Source organism: Macrobrachium nipponense, chromosome 22 (genome assembly GCF_015104395.2).
Source record: "Macrobrachium nipponense isolate FS-2020 chromosome 22, ASM1510439v2, whole genome shotgun sequence".
In the NCBI taxonomy this organism is placed as follows: Eukaryota; Metazoa; Arthropoda; class Malacostraca; order Decapoda; family Palaemonidae; genus Macrobrachium; species Macrobrachium nipponense.
In genome coordinates this window covers 29,962,234-29,977,690 of record NC_087213.1, presented here as the reverse complement: position 1 = coordinate 29,977,690, position 15,457 = coordinate 29,962,234, and the positions used below count along the sequence as shown (strand labels likewise).

Genomic DNA, 15,457 nt, shown 5'->3' with positions numbered 1-15,457 from the left:
TCAAACTTTGCCACCCGCCCCCCTCCCCCGTTTACCGCGCACTCCCCCACGAAGGGTCAACGTCTGGCCACAACGTAACCAAAGACATGCAACCTTCCCACAAGCATTAGAAAAGACATAAATAGATTAGAAGGGGTACAAGCAAGAGCCACAAAGTTAATTCCATCCATCAAGCAAATAGGTTACCGAAGACGACTAGAGAGCCTAAACATGTATGACCTAGAAACACGACGATTACGAGGACAACTATTAGAAACATGAAAAATACTGAAAGGCATAACAAAAGTAGACAGTAACCTATTTACATTAAACAAAAACCAGACAAGAAATAATGGATGGAAACCACTAGAACTGAAGAGATACAACACATCCCATTGTGGGAACTTCTTTACATGCAAGATATGTGGGACGTGGAATAACCTGCCGCCAGAAGTTGTAAACAGCAACAGTGTGGAAGAGTTTAAAAGAAAGCTAGACAAAATCATTAGGACACTGTGAATGAACAGTAAAACCTGCTTCTACAGATGAGGGAGCACACGATGTCTCCTCGGATGGACTAACAAGTCTTTGAGACATCCTAATCCTTGTAACTCCTTGTAACTCTTCTGATTGGCTACAGTATTCCAGTTAATTTTTTTGTGATAATCAGATGCAATAACATAAGATTCCTCCATCCATTCGCAGGACAGATTCCATTTTTCTAGCTATGAATTCTTGTCTAAAGATGGGGTGGAGTAGATATACGTGTATATATATATATAGATATATATATATATATATATATATATATATATATATATATATATATTATATATATATATTATATACCTATACCATTATGTAGGTGTACATGTCTTCTTTTCCAAGGTGCCAGAGCTCTTTCATTGTGACTTGTACGATTGGTGCTTTCAGATATTGTAAAAGTGACTCCTTATTGTGGCTTTTATACATGTCATGTGGAACTTATTTTGCTTATTAGCATTGCATATTTATTAATGACATAGCCTGAGTATGTTCTTCAAATCTTTCTAATCTAATGACATGTAGAACATTGGCGTGGGCATTTAAATAAAATATAAACAAATAGGAAATTCCCGAGGGAATATTCAAATGTTTTCATGGTTGGGCTGAGTCTTGAGCAAACAGGGTTCACATGTTTAGAGAGAGAGAGAGAGAGAGAGAGAGAGAGAGAGATAACGATGAGAGAGGAGGGAGTAAGAATGGAAAAGGAGAGAGGAGAGAGAGAGAGAGAGAGACAGAGAGAGAGAGAGAGAATTATATTCTTCATCTGTTTGTGGTGAGCAGGTGGCTGGATCACGGTCATGGTAGCTGTTGCTTTCCCTTGAACGTCATAAATTATTGATGCTGTCATTGTGACCTAGGGCTGGAGGTACAGCGAAGTGGGATGTTGCATAGGTCTACCTGGTCCTCTTTGTCCTAGTTTTGGACGGAGAGATGCCCTGGGTGCTGATCATATAATGTATGTTCGGTCTCTGGGACACTATGCGACATCACAGCGCCCTGTCCCGTGTCTCTTGCATGCAGGATGCAACGTTTAAACCTCTCATTTGGTAGTCGGGAATGCTTCCGATCGCATGGCGATGCTTTATTTGTCTGTCTTTGAGCTTGTCCTTGATATCATCTGCAGCATTCCTCGTTTACAGGCCCCTATTAACATAACGTGTCCTCATTTTAGCTGAGTGTTACAATCTGTAATTACAAAGTGTTTCCTTACCCCGGAAGATTCTGTTTCATTTCTGTACATTTACACTCAGTACAAGCGTCCAACCGAGCGACAAGTCTCCCCTGTAGCTCGAGTTGTGTGTTTTGAAGGTCATCCAGTGGTCAAATATCAATGATGATTAGGAAGAAACTCAGTCCACACATAAACACATATATGTACACATATATTGTGCGCATATGTGTGCGTATACCAGATTGTTAAACCGTATCTCCTGACGAGGGATATCCTCCGAGAAAGGACACAACTGGCCGTGGCACAGTGCATGAAATCTCCAGGCCATTAGAGCGCCTCAGCGGCGTGGTTGGTATGGTATTAGCGTCCCACCTCGGTGGTCGCGGGTTCGATTCTCGGTCATTCCATTGAGGAGTGAGAGATGTGTATTTCTGGCGATAGAAGTTCACTCTCGACGTGGTTCGGAAGTCACGTAAAGCCGTTGGTCCCGTTGCTGAATAACCACTGGTTCCATGCAACGTAAAAACACCATACAAACAAACAAACAAAATCCAGGCCATCAGCCACTTTATGAACATACACGAATGATCATCAGGAGTGCATTGAATATCCTTACTCGCACACTCAAAATGCACCTCTCACCTCTGCCTTAGAATTGACGCACTCTCACGCATATATATTATATATATATGCGTGTGTGTATGTATGTATGTTCATATATATATATATATATATATATATATAGATATATTATAATGTAATAATAATAATATATATAAATGCAGTGCACCATCAAATCAATATTTACATTAACCGCTAAAAGAATTATAATACATCGAATACATACGCATCACTTGAGCTGCATGTGTATACAATACTGCATATATGTATATATATATATATATATATATATATATATTATATAATATACCCAATATCATATATATATATATGTATATATGTATAATATATATATATATTATATATATATATATATATATATATATATATATAACTCTTGCCAATAACCCTTGACGGAGGTCTTGCATTTGCTTCTGCCGTACGCGAAACTGCCTGAACTCACAAGCCTCCTATGCAGTCGACCTCTTCCTTGATAGACTTCGAAAGAGGTGAATGAATAGTGTTCAAGGAAGTAATTCTAGACATTTAACTCACACCAAAGGGCAAGAGTTGAGTCGACACAGAGGAAGACAAGAAGCTGTGTGGGCCCTTTTGATTAAGCTTTCTTTAATTTCGTGAACCTGAAGAAGGCAAGATTGAAGAGCGGTGATGATACGCGGAAGTTATTTCTGATGAGCTTATTTCCTTCCCACCATTCGTCCAATGACGAACGTTTATTTCCAAAATCCCCGTAGGTGGTTAGTGCCGTTAGTGGACCTAATTTTGATTTATATAGATTTTTGGCATTATGCCAAGCACTGGGGCAACTAAGGCCATTCAGCGCTGAAACGGAAATTGACATTAAAAGGTTTGAAAGGTGTTACAGGAGGAAAACCTCGCAGTTGCACCATGAAACAAGTGTTAGGAGAGGGTGGACAGTAAGATAGAAGAAAGAGAATATGAACGGAGGTACAGTAAAAGGAATGAAAGTAGTTATAGCTAGGGGCTGGAGGGACGCTGCAAAGAACCTTAAGTAATGCCTACATTGCACCGAATGAGGTGCACTGACGGCACTACCCCTTACGGGACAGTGGAGCTAATGCTATGGATTGTAGCTGTAGCCATTAATTAAGGATCTTTGCAGCTTGCCTTCAGTCCCTTGCTGCAACCACTTTCGTTTCTTTCACTGTACCTCCTTTCCTATTCTCTTTCTTCATCTTACTTTCCACCATCTCCTAACACTTGATTCATAGTGCAACTGCGAGGTTTTCCTCCTGTTACACCTTTCAACTTTTTACTGTGAATTTCCATTTCAGCACTGAATGACCTCAAGGTGCTTGGCCTTGGCCTAAATTCTATATTCAGCTCAACTGTCCAAAATTCAGATATGTGTTTTGCATACAATGGGGGAGCACTACTGAAGGAGCCTTGCAGCAGCTACTCACGATTCTTTCCATCAGGATGTTGTGTTCTAAGGAAGATCTATACCACACAGAGCGCCTCAGTGGCGCGGTTGGTTTGGTGTTTGCTTCTCACCTCGGTGGTCGCGGGTTCGATTCTCGGTCATTCCATTGAGGAGTGAGAGATGTGTCTTTCTGGTGATAAAAGTTCACTCTCGACGTGGTTCGGAAGTCACGTAAAGCCGTTGGTCCCGTTGCTGAATAACCACTGGTTCCATGCAACGTAAAAACACCACACAAACAAACAACGAACAAACAAACAAATCTATACCACACAGTCTCTGTAGGGTGGTAGTGCCGTCAGTGTTCCACACGCGATGCACTGTAGGCACTACTTAAGGTTCTTTTCGGCGTCCCATCGTCCCCTATCTGCAACCCCTTTCATTCATTGTGTTGTACCTCTGGTCATGTTCTGTCTTCCATCTTATTTCCTGCCCTTTCCTTACAGTCGCTTTATAGTGCAACTGCGAGTTTTTTTTCCTGTTACACCTTTCAAAAGTTTGATCTCTATTTCCCTTTCAGCGCTGAATGACCTCGTAGGTTCCAGGGCTTGGTCTGAATTCTATACTCTAATTTATCTATACCACACAGAGAACCTATAAGGAAAACCCATGCCTAACGCTGAACATCCCCCTCTCCACAAGTAAATATATACAGTACAATGATTTGTTATATTTACTCTTTTAGAGTTACATTTACTCTCTTAGAGATTCACACCAGTTCTCGGGCAAGCAATGCGAATGGCAACGAACTGGTGGTGCCAGACTTGTAAACCTTTCTTTGTTTTCGCGTTTGCTCTTGTGCTACACCGAGCACCGTCATAATCGCCTTTTCCCATCCGTTCTAGAAGCAGCGACGCCTCATCGGACGGAAATTACTCGCACAATCTGTTTGTGTCTGGCTCTGCATGGCGGAGAATGGAGACTGTTCCACAGTCCAGCGGTGTGAGTCATAATAGACCTCTGGAACTGAGAAGTTCGACAGCGAGGCCTATTTACGGCATATTGGTGCTGCTGTTCAGCAAATCTGTTTGCATGAAAGCAACAGATATCTCACAAATTACGTGATTAGACCGTCGTCGGAAATATGTTACTATACTTGTTGTCTAGAATAGGGACACATTTATATAGATAAATTTATAATGATGCACTGCGACACAGCATATCAGTCTCTTCATTGGATGATTGATATGTAACGACTCTGATATATTTACTATGCTGCTATTTTACACATCTTTCTTCGAAGTGACTTGACCTAAAAAGATCTACTTGCTCCCAGCCCTAACCGATATGATTCACCGTAATGAAGGGCTATTTGCTGAATGGCATCAATCTGATATTCTGCTGTGTCGCCAGGGAAGGAGGAGAAGCCGCCCCGTGTTACTGGTTATCGCTGCCCCTCGTGACCTTGCCCTTCGATGACGTAACCCACTTCCAACTAAACGGGTAAAATGAAAGTGGCTGTTAAGCCTAAATATTAGGCGCTTATGCTTACGAGGTCGTCCGACACCTTGAGATAAAAGCCACCCCCCCAAAAAAAAAAAAAAATCTCCCAGCTGAAATTTGTTTGATAAAAATTAGTAAAGAAAGACTGTGTTGGCAAATCCATTAGCTGGAGAAAGTGGCACAACCGAGATATCTTTTTTTTTTTTTTTTTTTTTTATGAGAAGAAAAAATTAGTGGATGACAAGAAATGGAAATGTCAATGGACACAAGTTTCAGTGGATTGAAAGAAAAGAAAAGGAAATGAATCATCGTGTCGACTTTTTAACACTCGTATATGAAACTTATTTCTGGGAAAAGTGTTCAGGTTCAGAAAGAGAATTCTGTGAATATTGACAGTTCGTTGTCGTCAGTAATGCGGTAAAGTCGTCATGTACGAGTCTTAAGATTCTAAGAATATGGGATACACATAGTGAATGAAAGAGTCCTGGTATTAAATTATTTTTCTTACGAATATAACTTAATTTCACATTTGAAGTGAAGCATCCAGGGATTTTTTAAAACATAACGGCAACAACGATAACAGTAATTAAAACAACGGTAAAAAAACTTCACCATATTTATTATTGAATTTCTATATCATCAAAGGATTGCATTTAGAAAATCTTCTTAGTAAAATTTCCTGTCACTGCTGATGAAGAATGGAATCACAACTGTAGGATTCTTTACCGTACCTTTCAGTAATAATGAAGATAATGATAATGATTGTCTCGGGATCCAGGACCCAAAGACAAACCAGGTCCGAACCCTCGACGGGGCTGTGTTCTTTTAGCTTGGGAAACTTGACCATAATTATATTAGCCAACTCTGCAGAAAATGAGTAGAAGTTAATCCCAGAAGGATAGTGATCGTGTTGAATAGCGTTACTCATTCAAGAATGAATGACGGAGGCAAAATTTATAGAAATGATCTACAACGATCTAAACGGAACTCAGGAGAAAACAGAAAAGATGCAACTCAAAGGTTATGTTAGATGCACCTGAAGGTCGTCAAGAAGTTGATTACAATAGGAATGAAGAAGCAATAGCAATGAGGATCACGGAGACAATGCCGCGGAAATAATGAAGACTGGTGTAGTAATAACCGGAATGGCACAACACACAGAGAGAGAGAATTCATGAAATGAATTCATGCAAGACCTGGCAGAATACAAACAAACAAGAAATAATAACCCCCTCAAACCAGGAAGAGAGAGAGAGAGAGAGAGAGGGTGGGTTGGGGAGGGAGGCAGCAAACATCCAATAGAGGTAAAGCCAGAAGCTCGACGCTTCCATCGAGAGACTGGCGGCATGAAAGAAATGGCAGAACAAATAGATGAAGTAAACATTGGAGGCAAACCGAAGCAGAAAGGACAAAGGTGTTACCCTGAAAGCTTATAAAGGAAAGAAACTGCTAAAATATTTCTGCCATTGATATTCAAGGAACTTGGAAACGTGGAAGGCAGTAGATGCAATTATTATCGACCAATTTTCAGTCACGTTGATTCATTGATTTTGAGTCGTAACATTATAACTAAAATCCAAATGAAAACAGGCATTTTTTTAAAATTGGGCAGAAATTGCGACAACGACCTTGAAACGATGTTAAGTTACTCATGTTGGTATCGGCAAGAAAAGTCATTTGGTAACCCATCATTATGAAGAGTTGATTACATAAAGAATAGAAGAAAAAAAAGATAAAATTGGTAAATTTACCAATTATATTATGGGGAAAATAAATAATAAAAATAGTTCAGTAATGAAGACAATCTTAAATCAGATTATGATAAACTATTATCGTGTTAGTAGGCATTGCCATTGAAGGATTATGGAAGGAGATTCTTTGGCTATTTAACATTTAAATAAATGTAGCGATGAGGAACAAAATGGAAGACGAAAGACACAAGGGCAAGTTGGTGTAAGAAGAAAAATGTTTGTGAACAGAACTGGAGGTTGAAGTAAATGCCAAAAGGCTCCGTAGAAGTTGTAAGACAAAAAAGTTCCAAGGAAAGCAAGCATTGAAATATACGAAAGTATAGAAGAGCCAACTCTCCTTTATGGAGAGTGAAGTGTCGGGTAAATGTGAATGCAGAATAGAAAAGAACACGAGGTCATTCAGTGCTGGAACGGAAATTTGCAATGAAAAGGTGTAACAGGAGGAAGTCCTTGTGGTGGTTGCACTATGAATCAATTGGGTGGAAGTAAGATGGAAGAAAGAGAAGGTGAATGGAGTTACAGTAAAAGGAATGAGAGGAGTTGCAGATAGGGGCCGAAGGGACATTTCAAAGAACGGCACCAACCCCCCTACGGGGAAATATGTAGGTAAACCAAATTTCCTGCAAAGTTATGTAGGGCAGATAGTGATGGAAAGATTGATAAAAAGTCAGCTTATATGAAACGATATATCGGTGTTGATTTGGTTATGCTGAGAGAATAGGAGTAGGAGTGAATAAGATTGGTGAAATGGGTTTGTCATTTAGAAGTTTCAAGAAGGAAGGAGAGAGGCAGACATAGAAAGTAGCGATTTGACAGGACGACAGAAGTGCTACAATGAAAGGCATTTAACATTAAGGGAATGCAAGAGCATTTGCAAGATAGAGTTGACTCGGGTAATATATGAATAGGAATATGAGGCGGTGTCCATGGCATGAGCCGTTCGACAAGGGGCTAATTCTTGATTCTGCAACCACAATGGTAAAAGGTCGACGAACTGTATTTGATAACAATAAAGACAGTTATAAATTTGTCACTCCCGTGGCCAGATAAAAATCCATGGTTTCTGAGATTCCAGTTTTCTTCTCACGAATAAAGGCAGCCCCATGCTTCTTCATAGACAGGTGAAAGGATAGTGAGGGGGCGTGAGGTTTTTAATCTCGCCCATGGATTTAATTGTCAAGAACTTCCGCCTCAGGAGAGATGGCTTTTCTCTAAAAAGTGGGAGAATAAGAATTTTGGTGTTCTTTTTTTCTATTGTAGTCAGAGGAGCTAAGATTGTTTTGTAATAATCTTGCTAACCATAACATTTCCATATTAGGTCGAAAATTATCTAAAGTTTAATAGCTCTCAATTTCCATGATCATGGCTTTATGAAACATAACACTTATACACTCTTTAACCTTATGTACGTACATCTGAGTAACATTCAAACAGGCAGACGTTCCCAGAAGTTACATTGCGTGGCGAGATGTATTGCCGAGTAATTTTCATACCACATTCTAACAACGTATTGTTCGCATAATAACCAAAGATTGCCTTGATTCGGTATGAAAGGTTTTTTTCACACCGGCCTATTACCTCGACTCACCAAACCGGATGTTGGGAATTTAAATTTAGATGCAATTGGCAAGATTTTATTCGGGCTCTCTGGCCGTGACGGGCAATACGTGTAGTGAGCATATTAGAGTTGTAGTCAGTCAGATTTATGATCGGATAAAATTTCTAGATTTCAAATATGTGAGATAAGACGTACATTGAAGGAATAAAATAATGATACTACACAGTTTTTAGTGATGTGAATATCCTGCGATTTAATAAATAGAATGTTCTAGTATGACTGATGATTTTTATTCGCAAAGAGTGGCAGTATGTTAGAAAGTTGGAGTGAGTATTCATTCTCTTCTTGCGAGTGGTTTTAGAATGTCTTCGGGATGAAATCGCTTATTAAATAAATACTGTTTTATAATGGATACCCTTACTGTACCGGAATGCCGAGTGGTTCTTTAGCAACGTTTCCTATGCCCCATACATTTTACAGCGACCTTTTTACCAGTACGTCTATGCAATAACGATAAAAAAGTTGCAGAATAGGAGACTGCCTGAGGATGTGTGATTGAAAGTGAATTGCTACAGTCTGGTGGTGATAGTGTAATTATGGGGCTGGCCGGCCTTGCCATGTAAGGTATGTCTGAATGAGGGTGAAATTCCGAAGAGGGAGATAAGATGGTTATATTTTTTTTCTATTCTTTGCGCAATGGCGAAATGTAATAGAGACGAGTAAGAGACTTATATGGCATACTATTTCTGTTAATAAATATACCATAGTAAGGCTTTGGTTGAGATAGTAAGGTAAATGACCTAAGGACTGATAGGAAAAGGCCAATTTGAAGTTAGAGTTGAAGTAAAAGATACTGGGAGGATCCGATGTTTACTAAGAAAAAAAAAGTAAAACAGTTTGTAAACAGTTTGATAGTGGAAAGAAAAAATTGCATGTGGTGGACATAGGTCCAGAGAAAACAATTTAATTGATAGATAAGAGTTATGGAAGTAGTAGAGAATGTGTGGTATAGGAGGTAATTTGTAAATAGCAAAGTGATGAAAGGAGACATTAAATTACCTTACAAATAGAAAGGCTGACTGGTTCATGTCTCCAGGGGTGTTTCATATTCCCATGAATGGAGTAGTGAGAGCAATCAAAAGGGTGAGAAATGTAGGGGAAGATTGTCGATTAAAAAAAAAAGTGTTGTGAATGAAATATGGGTGGTTGATGTTTGCAGATGATGGTGTTAATCAGTATTTGTAGAGAGAAGCTGCAGAGATATCTAAGAGCAAATGTTGGCCTGAGAAAATGGAACCCAGGATAATAAAGCAATGAGTACTAGTATAGAGAGGTTAATAAAAGAGTAATCGATTCACATCAGAATTCGAAAGGATATGAAAGTAGGCTGCGAGGTAACAGGATATCTGTAAATGTTTTCAAAAAGAGGAACGGTGTTCGGGGTCTAGGACTTTTTGTCCAAAACTCTTTGGTATAAACCACTTTAGTCTAAGAATCTGGGCTAAAGATACTTTTGGCTAAAAACACCTTGGTCTAAAGACACTTTTGGCTAAAGATATATTGGTCTAAAGACACTGTCGGCTAAAAGCTCATTTTAAGCTGCAGTATCGCCTTGGTAAATTTAATTAATTAATTTCGTAAGGGAATACATAAAAGGCAATTGTCTCTCTCTCTCAAGACACTTTTGGCGAATAACTCTTGTTAACAGCGCAAACAAAAAATTATTATTATGGTTTAATGACTTGTTTGCGAATGTTTCCTCCTTAAGTTGTTCAGGTATATCTCAATGTTTACAAATTTTTAAGTTTATTGTTTCTTCTTATTTTCTTCTAAAACCCCAAAATGGAAAGTATTTTACAATTTGTGAAAACAATCCGAGGAAAAGATAAACTTTGCTATAATGGTGACTATTATACGAAGAATAATTCAAAACTGTTAGGTATTGGCGATGTGAAGATCGAAGGTGTCCCAGCCCCCTTATCTTAAGCAGAAATAACAAAGTTATGAAGACTAAAGATGACAACCATGCAGGCGGTAGCGAAAAGGTGTATATGCTCCAAGCATTAAAAGAAAATTAAATAAAAAGCTATTACAACATCAGAAACACCTGCAACAAAAATTTCTGGGGCAATTAGCGAAGTCCCACAATGTTCCCAACGGCTGCTTCCTAACAATGCTCGCATCACGCGAAATATTCGAAAAGTAAGAAATAAACAATTTCCGAAGCTTCCAACATCATTGGCTGATGTACACGTTCAAGGCAGATTTAGAATAACCATTGGAGGAGAAGAACTGGCAGTACATGGTAGTGGACAAGATGATAGAGAGAATTTTGATTTTTGCAGGACCATCGTCTGTACAACAGTTAGGTTTATCAAAGCACTGGTTCGGTGATGAAACTTTCAAAAACATGTCCCAATATTTTCCACCAAACATATGCAATTCATGCCAAGTCCATGGTCAAATACATCCTCTTGTTTTTGTATTACTACCTGGGAAATCGGAAGAAATTTATATTAAAATGTTAAATGCTCTTGCTGAAGTGCTGGAAGAGCACGGAATTGAAACTGATATTTCAGAAGTGAGTACCGACTTTGAACTGGCAGCTCGAAATGCATTTTTACGTGTTTTTGGTGATATTGCTGTGCATTTCTGATTTTTCCATTTCTGCCAAACGACCTGGGGAAAAATTCAACAATTGGGGATTGTAAGTCTTTATAATACTCCGACTTTTCTTTATTTTGTCGAAAAGTAAACGCTTTGGCATTTTCACCTATTGCTGATGTCCCAATAGGGATGCAGTACTTAAAAGAAAGGGCACCTGAAAATGCCTCGCCGTTTGTAGACGAAATGGAAGATTGCTAAGACGAAATGGAAGACGTTCGAAGCCATTATTTCCAGTATCTGAATGGAATGTTTACGAGCTCACAAAGGATGCAAAATCACACACGATAAATTCTGTTGAAGTATGGCATAGGAGATTTAGTGTCCTAGTTAGATCTCATTCAAATCTATATAATGTTCTCGATGCTCTAAGAAGAGAAGAACAACTTATACAATCAAGAATATCTCAATTTTCCGTAGGGGCACAAACAAAAAAGGAAGCAAGAAGAGAAAAAAGAATACCAAAAGTTGTTGCCGATTACCAGAATCGTTCAATGGAAGATTATCTTTGCATTATTGTGTATAATCTGGCTTCTTTTTAAATTCTTACTATTGTTTTTCAAGCATCTGGTATTTTTTACATATAAAATTACATAAATGAAATACGACGATTATTATGCTATTATTTTTTTAAATGTATAATTACATGAATAAATGTGACCTTTTTTCAAAATTGTCATTTTTACAAAATAACCTTAGACCACAGCGTCATTAGACGAAAGTATCTTTAGACCAAATCGTCTTTAGAGCAAGTTGTTTTTAGACCAAAGTTCCTTAGCCCAAAGTGCTTTAGAATAGAAAGGATTTACTTCTGAAAAGATATGAAAGTGAGGCTTAGTTGTTGGATGATGAAAATAAATAACTGGGATCTGTAGAATTTAACTTTAATACAGAATATTTGTATTAAGAAAACTGACAGAATGAAAAAGGCAAATATGTAGAAAAGATGTGGAAACCCATAGCCTCTAGGAAAAGATAGTTAAAAGATTTTTGGGTAATTTAGTCTAATACGGAGGTTCTTAACAAGAGGTATCTACCCTTTGGGGATATGAGAGCTGTATGCTGTGGGTATGGGATTTAATCTTTGTATATTTGTATATATTTGATTTTAATGTGTCAATGTATATGTGGGTACATTTTGTAAATAAATAACTTTATAAACCTATAAATACTTTTGACTTTCTTGTGTGCTCTATTCCTAGCTATTCATACCTAAAATATGTATTAAACTAGGTATATTACGTATTGTTGTCAACAAATAGGATCATATTAGGCAATTCATTGGGGGTCTGGAGTCAACAAAAGGTTACGAACCCATGACTAATAGAATGATTGGAGAATATTAGAGTAGTGAAGAAATTGTATAATATACATATTTTTAGAGAAAAAGAGAGAGAAACAAGGAAAGACCTGCATAGTACTTGCTGATGAGGTGTTGGGATAGAAAAATCTTAATTTTTGGAAGTTGAGAATCTGGGCAATTAAAGGTGACACTGGTGCAGGTGTTTGTTGTGTGGGGTGTGTGTGTCTGTGTCTGTTCTGTCTGTAGGATAGGGGTGGGGTGGGGGTGGGTGGCGGGTGTGCGGGGAGAGGGGAAAGGTGTGTTTCTGTTGTCTTTCATCAAAGATATATCAAGTTACTGAGATGGGAAAGTTTTCTGCATAGAGGTTCATCGCCTCAGTGGCGTGGTTGGTATAGTGTTGGCGTCCCACATAGGTAGTCGCGGGTTCGATTCTCGGCCATTCCATTGAGGAGCGAGAGATGTGTATTTCTGGTGATAGAAGTTCAATCTCGACGTGGTTCGGAAGTCACGTAAAGCCGTTGGTCCCGTTGCTGAATAACCACTGGTTCCATGCAACGTAAAAACACCATACAAACAAACAATACAAACAAGGGAAATGATAAATATACCAGAAAGTGTATTGTGCTTACTGCCACTGGCCCTGATGGGCTTTGAAGCCACTTCCCTTCTTCGACACTAGTCAGTGTCGGTGGATCCATAGTCTCAAACGGTTGTGTATGTTCGTTATACACACTATCTCTGAAGTATATATATTATGATTTCTACCACTATGTTCAGTCCTTTGTCTTAATGGCTTGGAAATAGAAACGAAACAGGCCAGGACCTGTTGATTTTTCCACCTTTGGTATTATGTGACAAACGAATCATCGTCAAAGTGGTTACAATCACACACACACACACACACACACACATATATATATATATATATATATATATATATATATATATATAGTGCAATTATTTTATTATATATGTATATCTAGATATATAAAAAACAATTCCTGTCTGTCTGTTCGTCATACACGCCCAGACTATGAAAGCTAGGACTCCCCCCCCCCCAACCCCCCAGGAAGGTTTGAGTAAAAATCCGAAATTCGAAGGCCGTTTCTGAGGTCGCCTTAACTCCTCCTTTCCATGCCCCTACATTTTTTTTTCTTTTTACAACTTTCGGAGTTGACAGCAAACTCTTCGGATTGTTCACAACTTCTTTGGTAGCGCCTCAGTGGCGTGGTCGGTATGGTGTTGGCGTCCCACCTCGGTGGTCGCGAGTTCGATTCTCGGCAATTCCATGGAGGAGTGAGAGATGTGTATGTGTGCTGATAGAAATTCACTCTCGACGTGGTTCGGAAGTCACGTAAAGCCGTTGGTCCCGTTGCTGAATAACCGCTGGTTCCATGCAACGTAAAAACACCATACAAACAAACAACTTCTTTGGCTTGCCAGGATTCCCAAGTGATTACTTATTCTGGAAGTGATTGCATAATCAGCCCTGTACGGGTTGTCATCACGGACGGCAAGTTCTTCTTTATCCCGAGCAACAGCGGTTACTTGAGCAGCTAGTATATGTATATAATTTGAACTTTATATATATATATATATATATATATATATATATATATATATATATATATATATATGTGTGTGTGTGTGTGTGTGTGTGTCTGTGTGTGTGTGTGTGTGTGTGTGTGTGTGTATGTATATATGTATATATATATATATATATATATATATAAAGTTCAAATTATATACATATACTAGCTGCTTAAGTACCCGCTGTTGCTCGGGATAAAGAGGAACTTGCCGTCCGTGATGACAACCCGTACAGGGCTGATTATGCAATCACTTCCAGAATAAGTAATCACTTGGGAATCCTGTCAAGCCAAAGAAGTTGTTTGTTTGTATGGTGTTTTTACGTTGCATGAAACCAGCGGTTATTCAGCAACGGGACCAACGGCTTTACGTGACATCCGAACCACGTCTAGAGTGAATTTCTATCACCAGAAATACACATCTCTCACTCCTCAATGGAATTGCCGAGAATCGAACTCAGTACGTAGAATATTTAAGTGTGATTTGATAAAAGAGAAAGTTAATTGCAACTTGATGACCTGGCGCGATGTAACTGAAATATTTCTTCGGAATCACGCGTGTTGTCAAGGATTTAAGTATCGCAAAATGATGGAGATGTAATGACTAGTTGTTGTGTTTTATGTTTTAACTGGACGATGGGTAGCAAGAAAATAATAAGTAAACATAAAACAGTCTTTCCAATGACGAAATTCTTACTTCTAAAGCGAATGCCCTCAGGATATACCAAGTCCAGAGCTGACGTGCACATGCACTACAATTTCCTGAGTTGCCTCAAGGTCGGCTGAAATCCCAACAATAACCTTCCTATAATGCCGTTAATGCATAATTGATAAAAAATCATATCGATCACTGGGAAGTAAATTAACCTGCTACAGCTAGTATGTTGGAGATGAAATAACCAAAAAATCTCTGAATACTGAGTGGTTAATAACTATGATGCAAGAAATAAGAATCTAACTTTTTTTTTTTACTCGGCTCAAAAAACGATACTTTGTGTTTCTCGGTCATGTTCTCAAAACACTGGCAAACATTAGAAGCGTTGTTAGAGGCCTTCTTCAGAATCGAATTGCTGCCGCATGTGACAGAAACGTTTAAAGCAAAAAAGTATTTTTATGTATCTTCTGGGAAGCTTAACAACATCACATTTTATTACGCTACGCCTACCTTAGTCACGGTACAGAAAAGAACATCTCATTGACGACAGCAATATACTTACAATTTGCGTGATTGATTTAGTATTGTTTCGTGCCAAAAATGACGTTTCTCCTGTCATTTTTTTTTTTTTTTTTACTTCAAGGAACATAAAATATATGCGTAGAAATTCTGTTACTGTATTTGGTAGTAGCCAGAATCTCCTGATTTAATCTGG

General features: G+C 38.5%; 2 protein-coding genes across 2 annotated transcripts in view; one reads left to right on the top strand and one right to left on the bottom strand.

The window, feature by feature from the left end:
- The window catches only part of LOC135198568 (solute carrier family 13 member 2-like), a 189,416-nt gene that overhangs the window by 69,243 nt on the left and 104,716 nt on the right, over positions 1-15,457 (top strand). The window lies entirely within an intron of this gene.
- The window catches only part of LOC135198567 (solute carrier family 13 member 2-like), a 31,413-nt gene that overhangs the window by 15,039 nt on the left and 917 nt on the right, over positions 1-15,457 (bottom strand). The window lies entirely within an intron of this gene.